Source organism: Melanerpes formicivorus, unplaced genomic scaffold, assembly GCF_026170545.1.
Source record: "Melanerpes formicivorus ecotype bairdi unplaced genomic scaffold, bMelFor1.0.p_v2 SCAF_73, whole genome shotgun sequence".
Lineage (NCBI taxonomy): Eukaryota > Metazoa > Chordata > Aves > Piciformes > Picidae > Melanerpes > Melanerpes formicivorus.
In genome coordinates this window covers 3,377,722-3,401,046 of record NW_027142425.1, presented here as the reverse complement: position 1 = coordinate 3,401,046, position 23,325 = coordinate 3,377,722, and the positions used below count along the sequence as shown (strand labels likewise).

General features: G+C 49.2%; 1 protein-coding gene across 1 annotated transcript in view; it reads left to right on the top strand.

Annotated features, from left to right (window-relative positions):
• HS6ST2 (heparan sulfate 6-O-sulfotransferase 2) overlaps positions 1-23,325 on the top strand; it is a 270,255-nt gene that overhangs the window by 4,850 nt on the left and 242,080 nt on the right. The gene's annotated exons all lie outside the window — the stretch shown is intronic.

Here is a 23,325-nt window from a genome sequence, read left to right as displayed (position 1 = left end):
CCCAAAACTTGGGTTGCTCTGCAGTAGTGCCCTGTGTTTCTTAATATAAAGTAAGTACCTAAATGAATCTCCCTCTCCTCCCTTGATCCTTCCTTGGGCTAGAGGAACAGGAATGGCTGGGTTTAGGGAGAGGATTTTAATGTTAGGTTTTTTTAACTCCCTCAGTCCCATCAGAGTACACATTTTGGGTGCCCCCTGCCCTGCTTGTCTCCTCTTCCACCAGTGCTGCTCACCACTGCAGCATCCAGAACTCTCAGGAGGGGGAAAGGGAAGGTGCAGCCACAGCTGATGCTTTGGAGGCCCTGGGTTTGCTGCTTGGGAGGTTGGTGGAATGGGCTGAGGGGGAGGGCAGAAAGGAAGGATTGTCTCAGCTGTTTGGCATCGGTGGTGAGAAAGGAGAAATGTGCCTTTTCCTAGTCATGAGTGACTGACTTGGGTCACTTGATTGATTGTGGAAACCTCAAAGCTTTTGGCACGCTGAGCAGAGGCAGCATCCAAAGGAGCTGTGCGTGAGAGCATCACACGACTGAGACTTTGCTTGGCTCTGGGCTAATTATTATGGGGAGTAGCTACCAAACTTGTCTCCAGCAATCCATCCAGTGGCACCATTGCAAGAAACAAAAGGCCTAGGGGTTAGACTGGAAAGTGTAATGAGACATGGGAGCAAATACAGGTACCTACACTCTTACATGGTGCTGTGGCTTCATACCCTTGTTGGGTGAGAGACGTGGCTGTGGGTTAAGGTTGGACTGAGTTTGGTGTCCCTCTTTGGCTGGCATTAAAGGGAACAGACATTCTCTGCTGAGAGGAGGAGCTTGCAGAACTGCTTCTGGAGCCAGAAAGTCTGAGACTGAAAAAATATTTTATGCTGCTGGTACAAGCCTGTTGGAGCAGGACCAGAGATGGTGCCAGGGATCAGTGCTGGGCCCCATCCTCTTTAATATCTTCATTGATGATCTGGATGAGGGGATTGAGTCAGTCATCAGCAAATTTGCAGATGACACCAAGCTGGGAGTAGATGTTGATCTATTAGAGGGCAGAAGGGCTCTGCAGAGGGACCTCGACCGACTGGACAGATGGGCAGAGTCCAACAGGATGGCATTCAACAAATCCAAGTGCCAGCAACCCCATGCAGAGCTACAGGCTGGAGTCAGAGTGGCTGGAGTCAGAGTGGCTGGAGAGCTGCCACACAGAAAGGGACCTGGGGGTACTGATTGACAGCAGCTGAACATGAGCCAGCAGTGTGCCCAGGGGGCCAGGAAGACCACTGGCATCCTGGCCTGCATCAGGAACAGTGTGGCCAGCAGAAGCAGGGAAGTCACTGTGCCCTGTGCTCAGCACTGCTTAGGCCACACCTTGAGTCCTGTGTCCAGTTCTTGGCCCCTCAGTTTAAGAAGGACATTGAGACTCTTGAATGTGTCCAGAGGAGGGCAATGAGGCTGGGGAGAGGCCTTGAGCATAAGCCCTGTGAGGAGAGGCTGAGGGAGCTGGGGTTGTTTAGCCTGGAGAAGAGGAGGCTCAGGGGAGACCTTCTTGCTCTCTCCAACTCCCTGAAGGGAGGTTGTAGCCAGGTGGGGGTTGGTCTCTTCTCCCAGGCAGCCAGCACCAGAACAAGAGGACACAGTCTCAGGCTGCGCCAGGGGAGGTTTAGGCTGGATGATAGGAAGAAGTTCTTCCCTGAGAGAGCGATTTGCCATTGGAATGTGCTGCCCAGGGAGATGGTGGAGTCCCCATCATTGGAGGTGTTTAGGAGGAGACTTGATAGGGTGCTTGGTGCCATGGTTTAGCTGCTTAGGTGGGCTGGATTGGTTGATAGGTTGGATGCGATGATCTTGAAGGTCTCTTCCAACCTCGTCTATTCTATTCTATTCTATTCTATTCTATTCTATTCTATTCTATTCTATTCTATTCTATTCTATTCTATTCTATTCTATTCTATTCTATTCTATTCTTTCACCCTTAGGAAGAATCTGAAGAAAAGATGCATTTTTCACAGAATTGTTTGGGTTGGAAAAGGCCTCTAACATCACCAAGTGCCACCATCCACCTAACTCCAGCAAACTGGGAGCATTCACTGCGTGTGGCTCTGTTGGCTGCAACAGTTTAATCCTCATGCTCTGGGGAATGGGGTGGGATTTTGTGGTAGTTTTAGATACCGTTTAGACTGTTGTAGTTGTTGTTTTAGATTAGATGGGTGGTTTTAGCCACCAGTGGAGGTATTTGGAAGGGGTGGATTGTGGTGGTTTTAGGCTATGCCTGTAAAGTTTTTCACAGGTCAGGAACAGAAAGTAGTAAAATGTGAAACCAATCACTCTTGGGAGTAAAAAGGAAAATAATGATAGTTCAAAACAATCCCATTGGAGAGAGATCTACTATAAGAATTACTTTAGTAAATAATTTCTCTCTCTTCTCTCACTTCCTTGGGCTGGGAGATGAGATACTAACTGGCTACTGATTGACCTTGGCTGCACTGTTTTGGCTAAGTACAGAATACAGAATGAACTAGCTTGGAAAAGACCTTCAAGGTCATCAAGTCCAACCTATCACCCAACACCATCTGATCAACTAAACCATGGCACTGAGTACCTCATCCAGTCTCTTTTTAAGCACTTACAGTGATGGTGACTCCACCACCTCCCTGGGCAGCACAGCCTGAGACTGTGTCCTCTTATTCTGGTGCCTGGTGCCTGGGAGAAGAGATCAACCCCCACCTGGCTACAACCTCCCTTCAGGGAGTTGGAGAGAGCAAGAAGGTCTCCCCTGAGCCTCCTCTTCTCCAGGCTAAGCAACGCCCAGCTCCCTCAGCCTCTCCTCACAGGGCTGTGTTCCAAACCCCTCCCCAGCCTTGTGCCCCAGACCCCTCCCCAGCTTTGTTGCCCTTCTCTGGACACCTTCCAGCATCTCAACATCTTTCCTAACCTGAGGAGCCCAGAACTGGACACAGGACTCAAGGTGTGGCCTAAGCAGTGCTGAGCACAGAGCACAATGACCTCCCGTCTCCTGCTGGCCACACTGTTCCTGATGCAGGCCAGGATGCTATTTGCTTTCTTGGCCCCCTGGGTACACTGCTGGCTCCTGTTCAGCTGCTGTCCACCAGTTCCCCCAGGTCCCTCTCTGCCTGGCTGCTCTCCAGCCACTCTGACCCCAGCCTGTAGCTCTGCATAGGGTTGTTGTGACCAAAGTGTGGAACCCTGCACTTTAGCTATGTTAAATCTCTTGCCCTTGGACTCTGCTTATCTGTCCAAAATATCTCTCTGCTCCTTTCTCTTGTCCCTTTTGTGTACTAGGTAGGTAAGGTGGAGCAGGGAGGGAGAAGCTATTAGGTTCCCCTGGTCTTTGCCCAGGGGAGGTTTCTGTGCTGTTTATTAATTGTAAATACCTGTAATTATTGTATATTTAGTACATATCCATTGCATTTCATTGTAGATTGTAGTGCTGCTTGTAAATACAGCTTTCATTTGCTTCCACCTGAGCTGGTCTGCCAAATGTAATGTTGGGGGGGGAATTTTCAACCCACCACAGATTTGCATCTGCAAGTCTCATCTGCTCTGTGATCTACTGCAGCGGGCCCAGCTCTTTACAAAGCTCTTTACAGGGCCAGCTACTGGCAGAGCCCTTGGAAGAAGGTGGCTTTGCTGCAGCAAAGTTGCCATCAGCCCTGGTGTGAGCTTGGACCCTCCTGGAGCAGCCTGGGCCCTGCAATGGGTATTCCCAGGAAGCTGCTGCTATGTGGAGTTGGGGAAAAGAATCGTGTCAGGGAGTTGGAAGTCACCTGGGGGGGTTTGCTTCTCGGGGAGGCTTACTCAGGAGCTGCTATTGAAACAGCTAAGGTGATGGAGAGGTGTAGAAGGGGATGAGCTCTGTTGTTTCACCTGCAGTGCTGGAATTTAGGCAATAGGTAACCCCTAAACTGGCACTAAATCACTTGTAGGCAGGAAAGATGTTGTAGGGTCCCACAGCACCTCAAGGCTTGGGGTGGATAATAGAGGCAGGAGGTGGACAATTGAAAGTTCTGGATGCTGGTGGAGCAGACACCATTTCCAGGCTGAAGGAATTGGGGCTGTTCAGCCTGGAGAAGGCTCCAGGGACACATTGTGATATTTGAAGGGGACCTACAGGAAGGCTGGGAAGGGACTGTTCAGAAGGGCCTGTGGTGATGGGATGGGGGGAAAGGGTTTGAAACTGGAGCAGGGGAGGTATAGGTTAGACATCAGGGGCTGTTCAGTCTGGAGAGGAGAAGGCTCTGAGGTGACCTAATTGTGGCCTTCCAGTATCTGAAGGGGGCTCCAGGAAGGCTGGGGAGGGACTGGTCAGGATCTCAGGGAGTGATAGGACTAGGGGGAATGGAATGAAGCTGGAGGTGGGGAGATTCAGGCTGGACATGAGGAGGAAGTTCTTCCCCATGAGAGTGGTGAAGCCCTGGAATGGGTTGTCCAGGGAGGTGGTTGAGGCCCCATCCCTGGAGGTGTTTAAGGCCAGGCTGGATGAGGCTGTGGCCAGGCTGATCTAGTGTGGGGTGTCCCTGCCCGTGGCAGGGGGGCTGGAACTAGATGATCCTTGTGGTCCCTTCCAACCCTGACTGATACTATGATACTATGAAGCTCTGCACAATGAGAGTGGTGAAACATTGGAAGAGATTGCTCAGAGATGTGGTAGAGGCTCCATGTCTGGAGACATTCAAGATCAGATTTGGTGTGTCCCTGGGCAGCCTGATCAAGCTGGAGGTGTCCCTGCTGACTGCAGGGAGGTTGGGCAAGATGACCTTTGAGGGGCCCTTCCAACCCAATCTGTGAGGTCCTCCAATGCTGCTGCTCTGGGGGGTGAAGCCTGGCTGGGGGTTGCAGCTTGGAAAGAGAAGAGGAGCAGCACGGCTGAGCTGGAGGCTGTGAGCGAGCAGATGGGGTGACCTGCTGTAACTTGGGTCCTGGCCAGAGCACCAGAAGGGTGCCTGCCTGCCCTTGAAATACCCAGCACTGAAACTTCCCCAGGAAAAACTCTGCAGCAATTATAAAACAGGGATAAAAAGTAACAGAGGGTGATGCAGAGATGCTGCCAGGCTCCAGCGACTCTCTGCTGCTTCATTTATCAGCAGGACTTCCTAATGACCCTGAGTGTTTTCTCTCCTGCAAGAGAGTGGCCAGGCTTGGGAACAGGCTACCCAGGGAGGTGGTGGAGTCCCTATCCCTGGAGGTGATCAAGAAGCCTGTGGCCATGATGGCACTTTGGGCGATGGTGGTGTTGGGTTAATGGTTGGGCTTGATGATCTTAGAGGCCTTTTCCAACCTTAGTGATTCCATGATTTTGTTTTGGTGTGGATTGCAGGCTCACAGCTTGCCTTGTGTTGGGAAGGACCCTCAAAGGACATCTTGTCCACTACTCCTGCAGTCAGCAGGGACATCACCAGCTTGATGAGGCTGCCCAGGGCCACATCGAGTCTGATCTTGAATGTCTCCAGGGCTGGGGCCTCCCCCACTTCCCTGGGCAACCTGTTCAGTATTTCACTGTTCTCACTGTGCAGAACTTGTTCCTGATGTCCAGTCTAACTGATGACCTCAAAGGTCCAACTTCCCAGCACTCAGCAGGGATGCTACCCAGGCTACCCAGGGCCACACTGAGTCTGATCTTGACTGCTGTTCCATGAGGTACAACAGTGAATGTTACCTTGCTGCCTGCATTTGTGTGTCCACAGCAGCTGGATTTCCCTACCTGGCCATGGTTTAGTGGCCATGCTGGTGTTAGACTGATGGTCAGATCTGATGATCTTAGAGTTGTTTTCCAGCCAGAACAATTCTGTGATTCAAAGCTGCCCAGCACAGGAGGTACAAGTTTGTTGTGCTGGAGGATGAAGGCAAGCACGGTGATGGGGTTGAGGAGGTAATGCTGCTGCTGCCTTCCTCCTCCTCCTCTTCTGCTTCATGAGGTACAACAGTGAATGTTACCTTGCTGCCTGCATTTGTGTGTCCACAGCAGCTGGATTTCCCTATCTGGGATCAGGTGGGACCAAAAGTGGGTCTGGTTTTGGTGTGTTGGAAGCATTGAGCTGGTCCACAGAGCAAAACAAGGGGCAGAGGATTGTTTTCTTCTTTCACCTAATCCCATTACAGGGCCTGACTTTGAAAGTCTTGCTTATAAACTCGTTCATGGGTTTTGAAGTTTGGACTATAGGATGTGTAAAGCTCTCCAAATTGATATCACTGGTTTTGCAGATGAAGTGTGGGACTTCTTAGGGGACATCTGAAAGGGATTACAAAAAGATCATTTCCCATATTAGGTCTCCTCAGTTCTGCTGTAAATCTTTAATAAAGTGCAGATTGACTTGGAGTTATTTAAAGTCTGTGTTTCCTACTGCCTTTTAAAATGGGAGATTCTCTGTGTGTGTGGCTAGAGAGGAGACATTAATTGTTGCAAAATTAAACCCCGGTGACTGCAGTTGAGCAAGGAATGAGGCAGAGGCACTGTTCCTTGCACTGGTTGTTCCATTTGTTACCAGATTTGGTCCTCCCTGAAGAAGACACTGGGAATCACAGACTCATGAAATTGTTAGGGAGGTCAAGTTCTGCATGGGACAGCAATGTGCCCTGGGGGCCAAGAAGGCCAATGAGATCCTGGGGAGCATTCAGAGGAGTGTGGCCAGCAGAGCCAGGGAGGTTCTCCTTCACCTCTGCTCTGCCCTGCTGAGACCTCACCTGGAATATTGCATCCAGCTCTGGGCTCCCCAGTTCAGGAGGGACAGGGATCTGCTGGAGAGAGTCCAAGGCAGGGCTACAAGGATGCTGAAGGGACTGCAGCACTGCCTGCTGAGGAGATGCTGAGAGCCCTGGGGCTGTTTGGTCTGGAGAGGAGAAGGCTGAGAGGGGATTTAATAAAGTCTATAAATACCTGGGAGCTGGGGGTCAGGAGGAAGGGGACTGCCTCTTCTTAGTTGCACCCTGGGATAGGACAGTGGGCAATGGATGGAAACTCCAGCACAGGAGGTTCCACCTCAACATGAGGAAGAACTTCTTCACTGTGAGGGTCCCAGAGCCCTGGAGCAGGCTGCCCAGAGAGGTTGTGGAGCCTCCTTCTCTGGAGCCTTTCCAGCCCCATCTGGATGTGTTCCTGTGTGACCTGTGCTGGATTCTATGCTCCTGCTTTGGCAGGGGGGTTGGACTCCATCTGCAGAGATCCCTCCCAACCCCTAACATCCTGTGAGTCTGTAACCTCAAGGATCATCTGGTTCTAACCCCCCTGCCCTGGGCAGAGACACCTCATACTAGAGCAGGTTGTTCAGAGCTACATCCAGCCTGGCCATAAAAATCTCTAGGCATGAGGCTTCCACCACCTCCCTGGGCAATCTGTGCCAGTCTCTCACCACCCTCATAGGGAGCAACTTCTTCCTAACATCCAATCTGAATCTACCCACTTCTAGTTTTGCTCCTTCCCCCCTAGGCCTGGTGCTGCTGTAGTAAGACATGGTTACATTTTTCTCTGCAAGGTGCCTTTCTGCTACATGTTTTTACCCTGGGAATTTATAAATATTAAACTGAAACTATAAATACTTACCTCAACTAGATCAAAATAGACCCAGATTGTGCCTTGTGATTCCTCTCTGTAACTTCAGAACCTTTAATAAAGGTTGGCAGAGGCGTTCGGGGTTGTTCAGTTTGGAGAAGAGGAGGATCTGAGGAGACCTTCTTGTGGTGACTCTGCTGAGACCCCACCTGGAGCTCTGTGTCCAGTTCTGGAGCCCCAAGTACAGGAAGGATGTGGAGGTGCTGGAAGGTGTCCAGAGAAGGGCCAGGAGGATGAGCAGTGGGCTGGAGCTGCTCTGCTATGAGGACAGACTGAGGGAGTTGGGGTTGTTCAGTCTGGAGAGGAGAAGGCTCTGAGGTGACCTTGTTATGGCCTTCCAGTATCTGAAGGGGGCTCCAAGAATGCTGGTGAGGGACTCTGTAGGGTGCCAGGGAGTGATAGGACTGGGGGGATGGGTCCAAACTAGAGGAGCAGAGATTTAGACATAAGGAAGAAGTTGTTCCCCATGAGGGTGGTGAGAGCCTGGCACAGGTTGCCCAGGGATGTTGTGGAAACCTCATGCCTGGAGGTGTTTGCAGCCAGGCTGGATGTGGCTGTGAGCAACCTGCTGTAGTGTGAGGTGTCCCTGTACTCAGCACTGGTTAGGCCACACCTTGAGTACTGTGTCCAGTTATGTGCCTCTCAGTTTAAGAAGGACATCAAGATGCTTGAGCGTGTCCAGAGAAGGGCAGCGAGGCTGGGGAGAGGCCTTGAGCACAGCCCTGTGAGGAGAGGCTGAGGGAGCTGAGGTTGCTTAGCCTGGAGAAGAGGAGGCTCAGGGCAGACCTTCTTGCTCTCTACAACTCCCTGAAGGGAGGTTGTAGCCAGGTGGGGGTTGGTCTCTTCTCCCAGGCACCCAGCACCAGAGCAAGAGGACACAGTCTCAGGCTGTGCCAGGGGAAGTTTAGGGTGGAGGTGAGGAGAAAGTTCTTCACTGAGAGAGACACTTGTCATTGGGATGTGCTGCCCAGGGAGGTGGTGGAGTCACCATCCCTGGAGGTGTTCAAGAAGGGATTGGATGTGGCGCTCGGTGCCATGGTCTAGTCATGAGGTCTGTGGTGACAGGTTGTACTTGATGGTCTTCGAAGTCTCTTCCAACCTTGGTGATACTGTGATACTGCATCCCTGCCCGTGGCAGGGGGTTTGGAACTGGCTGCTCCTTGAGGTCCCTTCCAACCCTGGCAAGTGTGTGGCTCTGTTGGGATGTCAAGCATCACCTGTGGGTTGGGTGTTTTCAGCAGAAGGGCAGTTTGGAAGTTGGGACAAGTGGAGCATCAGTTCAGAGGCACATTAAGGGAGATTAATTTGCCCCTCATTTATTTAATCTGAATTGTCAGGAATTATGTTCTCTGCTGATGTAAATGCCGACAAAAATGACTTATTAGTAGATTTGATTGCTTTTTAAATCTAACTAGCAGAGATGCACTGGCATGCCTAAGAGAATTGCTCTGTTTTTGTGTGAACAGTTCAGTGCCTAATGAATCACTTCAATGTACTTTTCTGAAGGAAAGCAGAGCAATTTAAATGTGCAATGCATTGATTTACCTCAAATGGATTAGACCTCTGTGTGCAATCCTTTGCATTCATTTACTTTCTGCACAACTGGAATAATAAAGGCAGCGTTTCTGCGTGGCAGCAGCCCCAATTAACTCACCTAACTTGCTAGAAAGCAAAATGATGAATAGCTGGTTGAAAAATGGGATGTGGGAATGGATCTTGGTGAGCGGAGATGGGCCTTGGGGATGCGCTCCCGAACGGCGGAGTCACAGGATGCCAGCTTGGATGGCTCCGGGAACTACGCCAAGGGCAGGACCGTGGGGCTGGATGGAGCTCAGCAGGGCTGGGACTGTGTGTGTGTCCTGTCTGCCTCCAGGAGCACAGAGTGTCTAAAGTGCTGATTAATTGTGTCTAAAGTACTTATGGTTTCATACTGATTAATTGTGTCGAAAGCACTGATGGTTTTGTACTGATTAATTGCGTCTAAAGCGCTGATGGTTCAGTACTGATTAATTGTGTCGAAGGCACTGATGGTTTCTTGACTTTCTCCACACAAATTCCTGTATTTAACTGGGTGCAGCTCTGAGGTTTGTTTGGGTTTGTGGGTGGGGGGGGTGGTATTTTGTTGTTGGGTTGGGTTTTGGTGGTGTTGTTTTCTGTAGTGGCTGAAGGAATGGTACAAAAGAAAGAAATGCTCTGTGGGGAGGGTGGTGAGAGCCTGGAAAAGCACAGAAAGCATTTGCAGCAAGCGTGCCGTTCGTCCTGTCTCTGCAAGCTCTTGAGTACAGAAAAATCTTCAGCCTCTACCCCCAGACAATGGCATTCTGCATGCTTTTATTTTTGCCCCCCCCCAATTTCATTAGATACTTAGACTGGAGATTAGGAAGAAGTTCTTTAGATTGAGGCTGGGGAGACACTGGAACAGATTGCCCTGCTGACCGACAGCCACCTAAACATGAGCCAGCAGTGTGCCCAGGGGGCCAAGAAGGCCAATGGTATCCTGGCCTGCATTAGGAATAGTGTGGCCAGCAGGAGCAGGGAAGTCATTGTGCCCTGTGCTCAGCACTGCTTAGGCCACACCTTGAGTCCTGTGTCCAGTTCTGGGCCCCTCAGTTTAAGAAGACATTGAGACACTTGAACGTGCCCATGGAAGGGCAGCAAGGCTGGGGAGAGGTCTGGAGCACAGCCCTGTGAGGAGATGCTGAGGGAGCTGGGGTTGCTTAGCCTGGAGAAGAGGAGACTCAGGGGTGACCTCATGGCTCTCTACAACTCCCTGGAGGGAGGTTGTAGCCAGGTGGGGGTTGGTCTCTTCTCCCAGGCACCCAGCACCAGAACAAGAGGACACAGTCTCAAGTTGTGCCAGGGGAGGTTTAGGCTGGAGGTGAGCAGAAAGTTCTTCATTGCGAGAGTCGTTTGCCATTGGAATGTGCTGCCCAGGGAGGTGGTGGAGTCCCCATCCCTGGAGGTGTTCAAGAGGGGATTGGATGTGGCACTTGGTGCCATGGTCTAGTCATGAGGTCTGTGGTGACAGGTTGGACTTGATGGTCTTTGAGGTTGTGACAGTCTAATAAGTTTGTCTCTCTCTATGTGAGTCAACAAAGATAAAAGTGATAGCAGAGCCACTGGAAAGAAGGTGGAAAGAATCCTGTCCACCAATCCTGGATGCAAATCAGCTTGTGATTGCATCGTGATAACACGGGACTACAACAATGGACCCAAGGACCCAGCCATCACACCTTTAGGGCAAGATAATCACCACCTGTTTCCTGAGCTTTGTCTGGATGGAGACAGGGTAGACGGAGATTCCCCCCTCCTCCAGCCAGGGTCTTGCCCAAACACACAGATTTCCTGCCACTGGAATTCCTGAGGGACAATATTTTGACTACATACCTAAGGACTAAAAAACTGTATAAAAGACTTGAGCAACTACTGGTTTGTAGAGAGAAACAGAGGAGAGAAACAGAGGAGAGAAACAGAGGAGAAAAACGGGGAGAAAAACGGGGAGAAAAACGGAGATGAAGGAAAACACAGGAGACGGGCCAGGCCGCTGAGAAGCCGGGACAATGCTGCTCCGGAGAAAAGAAGCTGCCCGGAGGACCACAGCTCCAGCCAAGCCTCAGCATCCTTTCTCTACAGACCCAGGCTGCCCAGAGGAGCCTCAGCATTGTTCCTGTATCAACCCAACATCTCCCCAGAGGACCACAGCTGTTCTCCAGCAAAAGCCTCACCACGGTTTCTCAACAAACCAAACATCTCCTGCAGCACCTTTCCTCCACAGACTTTAACTGTCCTGGGGGGGATGAGGGGTGTGGTAATATAATTCCTTTCCTCTTCTATCTCTCGTCCCTCTCTCTCTCTCTCCCACTTTCTCTATTTTCTCCCTCTTCCTTTCTTATGTCCACTTTATTTATGTAATAAATAGTCTAGCTGTTGATACTTTGGCCTCGTTTGTGCCTTTAATTTCACAACACGGGAATATTTAAAAGAACTGTGTCTCTGGACCGAGATATCTAATGTCTCCGGACCGTGACATTTTAATGGCGTAGTCGGCAGGATTCCCGTGCAGTGAAAAGTATCACAGCAAAATTATTGCATTTCTGAGAACCCCGAAATGTGTGTGTGTGCCTGAGACGTACTTTTAGTACGAAGCGAGAGTGGAGTCCAGATTCGCGTTTCCACTCGCCCGCGAGGGAAGTGGCCGGAGAAGGACGAAGCGAAATTTTCAGAGAGACTGTGTGGGAGTTCTCAAAAGCTTTAAATGTGTGTGCTTTCTCGGGGAAGATTATCCGGGGTACAACTGTTTGTTTTATAGTGTGACCTCCTCGAGAATCCTCTGTACCCTGCTTTAAATGTGCGTGCTTTCCCGGGGAAGATTATCTGGGGTACAACTGTTGACTTTATAGTGTGACCTCCCCGAGAATTCTCAGTACCCTCTTTTAGGAAACCCAGTGTTGGTGATATTTGTAAAGTGTGGTTTTCCCGAGAAGCCCAGTATTGCAGCAAAAGTTGAGAAACTTCTGCCGGTGTGTGTTCGCTCAGGGAAACAGAGTAACTCTTCCCTAAGAATTACAAGGTTGTTATCCTAGTGTAACAAAAAATTTTGAGGTACAAAAGCTGAGAAGCTTTTGCAAGTGTGGGTTCACTCAGCGAAATAGTGTGACTTCCTTGAGAAGCCCAGGTTGTTGTTGTTTTTTCTTGTGTGTGACCTCTCCTGAGAAATCTATTGTGCATTTTTCCTGGAGAAGATTATTTTGTAGTAAGCCTTTTAAAAGTGTACGTTTTTCCAGGGAAGGTTTTGCTGGTACAAAACAGTGTTTTGATCTGACTTCCCCGTGAAACTTAGTGCCCTATTAAGAAATGCTTTGTGAAACAAAAGAGATGGCCGGGAGTGAGAGGCTTTTTAACCTTTTAGAAGTTCACGGTGCCCGCCCCTCTGTACAGATACTTGACTGGGCCCGTGAAAATTGGCATAATTTCCAGAGTGTGGCTGATAGAATTGTGGCCCTGCAGAAAGATGCACGAGCAAAAGCCGGGAAAGGCAAAGGTTTTATTTGTGCGGTTTTAGGTGCCTGTTTAGCCGCCTCAGTGAAGGAGAAAGAGGAATGGCATGAACAGGAAAATATAACTATTTCCTCTTTGCAGGACTTAGTTTCGTCACTGCAAAGCCATGTTGCCACTTTGAAAGACGTAGTGGCAGATCTTAAAATTCAATTGGAAAAGGAGAGGAGGCAAAATTCGTATTTGGACTCAAAAGAGGGTGTGAATTACTTGGAGTCTGCCCCTATGTGCCCTCGGGCAGAACTGACAGTGGCTAAGGAAGCTGCTGCGCATATCAGACCTCTCATTAAAACTGAAGTTTTATATGAGGATGGGGAGGTTACCCCCACTATCACAACCAAAGAAACGCCTTTCTCCTACACTGAATTGGCCAAAATTCGTGCAGAATTTGCACGCTCTGCTGAGGAATCTGAGGTGGAATATGTCTGGCGAGTTTCAAAAACTGGAGGTGATCAGATTATGTTAACAGAAGCTGAAGCCATGGGCTATTGGGGTGATAATGTTTTTCTAACTACAAAAAACAGAAGTGGACCCTGGAGTCTTACGCAAAGAGCTGCCTATTGGGCAGGGGGGTTTGATCCAAAGGAGAGGGGTGAACCCCTAATTCTGCGGGGAGGGATGAATCAGATAATGGAGAATGTGCAAAAAGCTGCATGCCTGCAGATGATATATGAAAGGGAACTAAAACATCATTTTGAATCCCCTCTTTCTATCCTGGTGGATGCAAACAGAATGACTCCTTTGATCAGGGGCCTCTCTGACTTGCTTAAAATAAGAGGTATCCAGCTTCAAAAAGAAATAGCTAATACCCCACTTTCTTCCAGGACATGGCAAGATGTGGGGAGGGAGTTATTAGATTATGCTAGGCAGTATAGTGTACCTGAGGAAATGAAAAAACCTCAAACTAGAGGCTTGAGACATGTGAAAATGACTCACCCACCAAGCCCCCAGGGCCAGATGCGCCGTATTCCTAGTAGGCACCTGGCTGGGGGCAGGGAACACTTGAATACCCGGCAATATTGGTGGGGGGTGGGTCGGGAGAAAGGTATTCCAAAAGAAGTGGTTGATGGGGTAGCCACGAGACAATTACGAATCATTGTGCAATGTTGGCCCGAGCCTAAAAAGAGGGCTGAGGTCACTGCTCCCCTCTTGGTGGGACCATTTGATGAGGGGAGGGATATGGCCCCCAGGGCAACTAAGGGCTTCACTTCCCAGCGGTGAATTGGGGGGTGAAGCATGAGTCAGGAGATCACCAAAAATTGTACTTGGTTTGGAAAAAGGCCTTTGTTTGTGTTTAGCTTGGCTTTGAGAGAACCTGAAACAATCAACGATACTTACAGGCCCATTCAAAGTAATTATCACCTGAGAGGGTGGCTCTGAATGGTAACCTGGAAATACCAGTTTTGTATGTTTCAAGGTTGTGTTTCTTATTTAAGTTCTAATGCTAAATTTAAGTTCTAATGCTGAAGACTACCTGATGTATTGTCAGAAGGACTTGTCTTGCTACAATATGGAAGACTTCTCAAGTTTTGCATCACAGAAGACATCTCTTCAAGGACTGTACTTTCCATAACCCCGCAGACATTCAGATCTGGACTGAAGCTCTCACTTCAATTCCAAACTGAAGGACTGACGGGGTGGGGGGGGGTATGAGTTTGTTTGTTCTCCTGGCTTCCAGGAGGAACAAGGATGCTTTCACCTTGTGTAATTACCTGGTTTAATTTTGTTATATTTTGTTAGCATTGTCAATCTTGCATAAATCCCTGTTGTATACAGTGATTCAACATGTAGTGTCCAATATGCAGTTTGTGTCTAATGATGGTGTACAACAGATTTGTGCTGTTAGCCAATCAAAACTTATGTCTATTGCAAAAATTGTTTAAAACTTCTTTCCTTCCTTTTCCACTTCTTTCCTTTCTTTCCTTTCTTTCTTCCTTTTATCTTTGATTGACGGGGTGGTGTGACAGTCTAATAAGTTTGTCTCTCTCTATGTGAGTCAACAAAGATAAAAGTGATAGCAGAGCCACTGGAAAGAAGGTGGAAAGAATCCTGTCCACCAATCCTGGATGCAAATCAGCTTGTGATTGCATCGTGATAACACGGGACTACAACAATGGACCCAAGGACCCAGCCATCACACCTTTAGGGCAAGATAATCACCACCTGTTTCCTGAGCTTTGTCTGGATGGAGACAGGGTAGACGGAGATTCCCCCCTCCTCCAGCCAGGGTCTTGCCCAAACACACAGATTTCCTGCCACTGGAATTCCTGAGGGACAATATTTTGACTACATACCTAAGGACTAAAAAACTGTATAAAAGACTTGAGCAACTACTGGTTTGTAGAGAGAAACAGAGGAGAGAAACAGAGGAGAGAAACAGAGGAGAAAAACGGGGAGAAAAACGGGGAGAAAAACGGAGATGAAGGAAAACACAGGAGACGGGCCAGGCCGCTGAGAAGCCGGGACAATGCTGCTCCGGAGAAAAGAAGCTGCCCGGAGGACCACAGCTCCAGCCAAGCCTCAGCATCCTTTCTCTACAGACCCAGGCTGCCCAGAGGAGCCTCAGCATTGTTCCTGTATCAACCCAACATCTCCCCAGAGGACCACAGCTGTTCTCCAGCAAAAGCCTCACCACGGTTTCTCAACAAACCAAACATCTCCTGCAGCACCTTTCCTCCACAGACTTTAACTGTCCTGGGGGGGATGAGGGGTGTGGTAATATAATTCCTTTCCTCTTCTATCTCTCGTCCCTCTCTCTCTCTCTCCCACTTTCTCTATTTTCTCCCTCTTCCTTTCTTATGTCCACTTTATTTATGTAATAAATAGTCTAGCTGTTGATACTTTGGCCTCGTTTGTGCCTTTAATTTCACAACACGGGAATATTTAAAAGAACTGTGTCTCTGGACCGAGATATCTAATGTCTCCGGACCGTGACAGAGGTCTCTTCCAACCTTGGCGATACTGTGAAAGCACTGTGATGTGGATGCCCCCTCCCTGGAGGCCAGGCTGGATGAGGCCTTGAGCAAACTGGGCTGGTGGCAGGTATCCCTGCCCATGGCAGGGGGCTTGGGACTGGATGCTCTTTATGCTCCCTTCCAACCCAAACTGTTCTATGAATCTGTGGAAAAATTTGTAACTCCAGATGTGAGTGAATTTTATTGCTTTAGTGACTTTCCTCTCCTTGCCCTCTTCCTCTCCCATAACTGCAGCCTGCCCTGCAGCCCAGGAGTGTGGCTGGCTGAGCAGCAGGACTCCTAAACTCTGGGTAATTCCTTATTTAACCACTTAGCTGCAGAAACGGCGCCTGGGCTTTGTTTGGCTCTGCGGGGATTACTGTGGCCAAGCAGCCTTGTGACTCTCAGCCTTTTTAGGAATTACCCGTGTAGGCTTCTTAACATACTTGTGAGGATTAATTCCTTCCCCCCGCCCCCCCTCCCCCCTCTTCTCAATCGGCTAATTCCGCTGCGGGCAGCTGCCTGCCCAGATGTCAGCCTGCAGGGAGGCAAAGCTAGCGAGCATCCCCAGCTGCTGCCTGCCTGCCTCCCGGGGGAGGCCAATTCCCACCTCCCAGTTTGGGGCTGGGATGCTCTCCTGAGCAATGCCTCTTGGAGTCTGCAGCATCTTTTAGGGCAAGGAGGCTGGTGAAGGGTCTGGAGGAGAGGGCTGGCCCTGTTGGAGTCTGCAGCATCTTTTAGGGCAAGGAGGCTGGTGAAGGGTCTGGAGGAGAGGGCTGGCCCTGTTGGAGTCTGCAGCATCTTTTAGGGCAAGGAGGCTGGTGAAGGGTCTGGAGGAGAGGGCTGGCCCTGTTGGAGTCTGCAGCATCTTTTAGGGCAAGGAGGCTGGTGAAGGGTCTGGAGGAGAGGGCTGGCCCTGTTGGAGTCTGCAGCATCTTTTAGGGCAAGGAGGCTGGTGAAGGGTCTGGAGGAAAGGGCTGGCCCTGTTGGAGTCTGCAGCATCTTTTAGGGCAAGGAGGCTGGTGAAGGGTCTGGAGGAAAGGGCTGGCCCTGTTGGAGTCTGCAGCATCTTTTAGGGCAAGGAGGCTGGTGAAGGGTCTGGAGGAGAGGGCTGGCCCTGTTGGAGTCTGCAGCATCTTTTAGGGCAAGGAGGCTGGTGAAGGGTCTGGAGGAGAGGGCTGGCCCTGTTGGAGTCTGCAGCATCTTTTAGGGCAAGGAGGCTGGTGAAGGGTCTGGAGGAGAGGGCTGGGGAGGAGCTTGGGTATTAGGAAGAATTTTTTTACTGAGGGTGGTCAGGGATTGGAGCAGGCAGCCCAGGGAGCCATGCTGCTGCCCCTGGATCACTCTTCTTGCCTCTGCATATCCTGAGGAAGGGTCTGGAGAACAGGGCTGGGGAGGAGCAGCTGAGGGACCTGGCGGTGTTTCATCTAGAGAAGAAGAGGCTGAGGGGAGACCTTATTGCTCTCTTCAACTTCCTGGAGAGAGATGGGGGTGGGTCACTTCTCTGTGGTGTAAGGTAATAGAACAAGAGGAAATGGCCTGAAATTGTCCCAGGTGAGAGTTAGGTTGGAGATGAGGAAAAATGTCGTTGCTGCAAGAGTGGTCAGGGATTGGCACAGGCTGCCCAGGGAGGTGGTGGAGTTCCCATCCCTGGAGGTGATCAAGAAGCCTGTGACCATGATGGCAACTTTGGGACATGGTTTAGTGTCCATGGTGGTGTTGGGTTGATGGTTGGGCTTGATGATCTTAGAGGCCTTTTCCAACCTTAATGATTCCATGATTTTGTTTTGGTGTGGATATACAGATTGCAGGCTCACAGCTTGCCTTGAGTTGGAAAGGACCCTCAGAGGTCATCTTGTCCACCCCTCCTGCAGTCAGCAGGGACATCTCCAGCTTGATGAGGCTGCCCAGGGCTACACTGAGTCTGATCTTGAATGTCTCCAGGGCTGGGGCCTCCCCCACTTCCCTGGGCAACCTGTTCAGTATTTCACTGTTCTCACCATGCAGAACTTCCTCCTGAAGTCCAGCCTAACTGATGACCTCAAAGGTCCAACTTCCCTGCAGTCAGCAGAGACACTACCCAGGCTACCCAGGGCTACACTGAGTCTGATCTTGACTGCTGTTCCATGAGGTACAACAGTGAATGTTACCTTGCTGCCTGCATTTGTGTGTCCACAGCAGCTGGATTTCCCTATCTGGGGTCTGGTGGGACCAAAAGTGGGTCTGGTTTTGGGGTGTTTGACGTGGTGAGTCAGTCCACAGAGCAAAAACAAAGGGCAGGGGATTATTTTCCTAAGTCCAAGGGGTTTCCCTACCTGGCCACTAGGCCATGCTGGCGTTAGACTGATGGTCAGATCTGATGACCTTAGAAGTTGTTTTCCAATCAGAACAATTCTGATTCAAAGCTGCCCAGAACAGGAGGTACAAGATTGTTATGCTGGAGGATGAAGGCAAGCACGGTGATGGGGTTGGGGAGGTAAGGCTGCTGCTGCCTTCCTGCTCCTCCTCTTCTGCTTCATGAGGTACAACAGTGAATGTTACCTTGCTGCCTGCATTTGTGTGTCCACAGCAGCTGGATTTCCCTATCTGGAATCAGGTGTGACCAAAAGTGGGTCTGGTTTTGGTGTGTTGGAAACAGTGAACTGGTCCACAGAACAAAAATAGTGGCAGGAGATTATTTTCCTAAGTCCAAGGGGTTTCCCTACCTGACCACTAGGCCATGCTGGCGTTAGACTGATGGTCAGATCTGATGATCTTAGAGTTGTTTTCCAACCAGAACAATTCTCTGATTCAAAGCTGCCCAGCACAGGAGGTACAAGTTTGTTGTGCTGGAGGATGAAGGCAAGCACGGTGATGGGGTTGGGGAGGTAATGCTGCTGCTGCCTTCCTCCTCCTCCTCTTCTGCTTCATGAGGTACAACAGTGAATGTTACCTTGCTGCCTGCATTTGTGTGTCCACAGCAGCTGGATTTCCCTATCTGGGATCAGGTGGGACCAAAAGTGGGTCTGGTTTTGGTGTGTTGGAAACAGTGAGCTGGTCCACAGAACAAAAATAGTGGCAGGAGATTGTTTCCCTAAGTCCAAGGGGTTTCCCTACATGGCCATGGTTTAGTGGCCATGCTGGTGTTTGATGGTTGGATCTGGTGATCTTAAGAGTTGTTTTCCAGCCACAACAATTCTCTGATTCAAAGCTGCCCAGCGCAGGAGGTACACGCTTGTTCTGCTGGAGGATGAAGGCAAGCACGGTGATGGGGTTGGGGCGGTAATGCTGCTCCTGCCTTCCTCCTCCTCCTCTTCCTTGGCAGCAGAGAAGGGAGCGTGGATTATTGCGGGTGATTGATTTGCTGCTGCTGGCAGCCGTACAGTGTGTTCTGGGACTAATAGGGTAGCAGGGAGTTATTGAGGCGTTAGTGAAATGAATCACAGTGGCGATGAGTAATAAGGAGCAGACTTTGGTATTTATGAATAATTAACGCTGCAAAGTTTTTCTTAAACAGACATGAAGAAATGATTTAATTTCTACTGTGAACACTCTGTAAAATTAATGAGCGATAATTGCGTCTGCTAATGCGAGACTGAGAAGCCAAAGCAATCTATTCTTTCATTTCATAATTGTTTTTTGGCGGGGGGGGTGGTGTTTAAAGCTTTACAGGTGATGTAAACAGTGCATGAAGAACTCCTTCAGTAGAATTTCCTCGGCTGGGACCTGTGTTTGCATGATCCAGAGGGAGTGGGGAGCGTTGAAAGAAGTCTGTTGATGAGTCGTTGTTGTGCTGTCCATCCTCTTGTGTATGTCTGGGTGAGTTGGGGGTGTGTGTGTTTATTTACAGTATCACCAAGGTTGGAAGGGACCTCAAAGATCATCGAGTCCAACCTGTCACCACAGATCTCATGACTAGACCATGGCACCAAGTGCCACATCCAGTCCCCTCTTGAACCCCATCCAGGGACGGTGACTCCACCACCTCCCTGGGCAGCACATTCCAATGGTGAACGACTCTCCTCATTGAAAAACTTTCTTCTCACCTCGAGCCTAAACTTCCTCTTGTTCTGGTACTGGTTGCTTGAGAGAAGAGACCAACTCCCTCCTGGCTATAACCCCCCTTCAGGTAGTTGTAGAGAGCAATGAGGTCTCCCCTGAGCCTCCTCTTCTCCAGGCTAAACAATCCCAGCTCCCTCAGCTTCTCCTCACAGGGCTTTATGTATAAAATACAAATAACTACATCTAAACAATTTATTACACTAGATCTAAACAATCTATTACCTTGAGTACTGTGTCCAGTTCTGGGCCCCTCAGTTTAGGAAGGACTTCGAGACACCTGAACGTGTCCAGAGAAGGGCAACGAGGCTGGGGAGAGGCCTTTAGCACAGCCCTGTGAGGAGTTTGGAAGAGACCTCAAAGATCATCGAGTCCAACCTGTCACCACAGACCTCATGACTAGACCATGGCACCAAGTGCCACATCCAGTCCCCTCTTGAACACCTCCAGGGATGGGGACTCCACCACCAGAGAAGGGCAACAAGGCTGGTGAGAGGCCTTGAACACAAGCCCTATGAGGAGAGGCTGAGGGAGCTGGGATTGTTTAGCCTGGAGAAGAGGAGGCTCAGGGGTGACCTCATTGCCCTCTACAACTACCTGGAAGGTGGTTGTAGCCAGGAAGGGGTTGGCCTCTTCTCCCAGGCAACCAGCATCAGAACAAGGGGACACAGTCTCAAGCTGTGCCAGGGGAGGTTTAGACTCGAGGTGAGGAGGAAGTTCTTCACCAAGCGAGTCATTTGTCATTGGAACGGGTTGCCCAGGGAGGTGGTGGAGTCATCGACCCTGGAGGTGTTCAAGGGGAGATTGGACGTGGCACTTGGTGCCATGGTCTAGTCATGGGGTCTGTGTTGATAGGTTGGACTTGATGATCCTCGAGGTCCTTTCCAACCTAAGCGATACTGTGTGATACTGTGATACCTCCCTGGGCAGCACATTCCAATGGCTAACAGCTCTCTCAGCAAAGAACTTTCTCCTTACCTTGAACCTAAACCTCCACTGGCACAACTTGAGACTGTGTCCTCTTGTTCTGGTGCTGATTGCCTGGCAGAAGAGACCAACTCCCTCCTGGCTACAACCTCCCTTCAGGTAGTGGTAGACAGCAATGAGGTCTATTAAAATACTATTAAAATACAGAAATACTCTCATATAAACACAGGCATATGAATATATAAATATATGCATATCAACAACAAATATATGCAAACACATGTGTGTGTGTCTATATAAACACACAGAATATTTAAGTGCATAAAAACAGTATTGAAATATCTAAATAAATATCTTTCCATGAGCAGGTTGTGTGCATATAAATACACGAAATATTTAACTACAGATACTTCTGTATCAATATATAAATAAATACAATATCCACATGGAGACCTATATAAATAAATATCTAAACAAATATTCACATGTATATATATAAGTATGTATAATTATTCATAGGTAGGCATATAAAAGATATGAATATTCATGTATAGACATGTAAAATAAGTATCTAAATAGTCTTATGTAGGCATATAAAATATCTATAATTATTCATATGTGGACACAGAGATACATGTATATATAAATATGTATGAACAAATACATAGTATCCTAGTATCAGTCAGGGTTGGAAGGGAGCACAAGGATCATCTAGTTCCAACCCCCCTGCCATGGGCAGGGACACCCCACACTAGATCAGCCTGGCCACAGCCTCATCCAGCCTGGGCTTAAACACCTCCAGGGACAGGGCCCCAACCACCTCCCTGGACAACCCATTATAGTTATCTGTATAGAGATATAGAGAAAATATTCAAATAGATGCAAATAAAATATATATATATCTCAATATAGTCTTTATTGATGATCTAGCTGAGGGGATTGAGTCCATCATCAGTAAGTTTGACAGATGACACCAAACTGGGGGCAGGAGTTGATCTGCTAGAGGGTTGGAGAGGTCTGCAGAGGGACCTTGCCAGGCTGGACAGATGGGCAGAGTCCAACAGGATGGCAGTGGACAAGTCCAAGTGCCACAGGCTGTACTTTGGCCAGAGCAACCCCAGGCAGAGCTACAGGCTGGGGTCACAGTGGCTGAGAGCTGCCAGGCAGAGAGGGACCTGGGTGTAGTGGTTGACAGCAGCTGAATGTGAGCCAGCAGTGAGCCCAGATGGCCAAGAAGACCAATGGTATCCTGGCCTGCATCAGGAATAGTGTGGCCAGCAGGAGCAGAGAAATCATTCTGCCCTGTGCTCAGCTCACTCAAAGCCACACCTTGAGTCCTGTGTCCAGTTCTGGGCCCCTCAGATTAAGAAGCACATTGAGACTTGAAGGTGTCCAGAGAAGGGCAACAAGGCTGGGGAGGGGCCTGGAGCACAACCCGGGCTGAGGGAGCTGGGGTTGCTTAGCCTGGAGAAGAGGAGGCTCAGGGGAGACCTTCTTGCTCTCTCCAACTCCCTGAAGGGAGGTTGTAGCCAGGTGGGGGTTGGTCTCTTCTCCCAGGCAAGCAGCACCAGAACAAGAGGACACAGTCTCAAGCTGTGCCAGGGGAAGTTTAGGCTGAAGGTGAGGGGATGTGCTGCCCAGGGAGGTGGTGGAGTCCCCATCCCTGGAGGTGTTCAAGAAAGGCTTGGATGAGGCACTTGGAGCCATGGTTTAGTTGATCAGATGGTGTTGGGTGATAGAATGGACTTGATGATCTCTGAGGTCTTTTCCAACCTTATTGATTCTGTGATAGAAATATATAAAGAAATATTTTCATATAAGCCTAGTAATTTGTATATAATCATATAGAATGTTATAAAATCTATAAAGAAATACATATAAACAATATAAAATATGAATAAATGTTTATGTGTAACTATATATTTATCTATCTATAAAGATATCTAAATAGGTAAGGCAGTGTAATTCTTTTGAGTGGCAAACAGGACCACATTTTTCCCCTTTCCCCCCCCTTTCCCCTCCCTCTACCCTCCCTTCTCAGCAGTTCATGCTTTTAAAGACAAAACTCATTTAAGATACTGCTTAGATGCAGCTTTGAGTGCAATCTCCATTTATTTAGGCTGGGAAGGAAGAGGAAAAAAAATCCCAACCCCAATCATTAGTCTTCAGAGGCTTCTAAGTCATAAGGATCCATTAAGGGGTGAGACTCAAATCGTGTTACTTCTTGGTTCTCAGCTGCTTATCCAACTCTGAAGGAGCCAAACTTCTGATGTGATAGAAGTAAATCTCTGCAGCTCTGAGGGAGATAAGCTGGCTGCGTGAACATCTCCATAAAGGCATGAAGAAGGCTATTGCCTTTCATGAGGGCCTCGTAGCAAATGCTCCTCATTTCCCAGCATCAAAAGGGCTGTGAAGTTTTGATGCTTTTAGAGGCCCAAGTAGCTTGCAAGATCAATTCTTCCCTTTGCCTCCCGGTTTTGTGGTGGGTAAATTAAAACCTTGCAAGGCTCCCAGCAGTGGGGAATCTGCTGGTTCAGGCTGCTGTTTGAACTCTGGGATCCTGCAGCAAAGGCACAAATGGAGTGAGTGAAGCACTCTCTGCAATTGCTTGTTTTCTCTCCAAGCTTCCTTGGTGTTCAGACTAAAGCAACTGCTTTAAACACCCACACCCCCCCAGGAAGAAAACGTTTCCTTGGTCAATGCCAGGGAAGCTGCTTTTGAGAGTTGCGTTTTCCAGGGTAACTGAGGGCAGAGCATTTCCTTTAGCCCGTGGGAAAGCTATTCCCTGGAGCCATCCCAA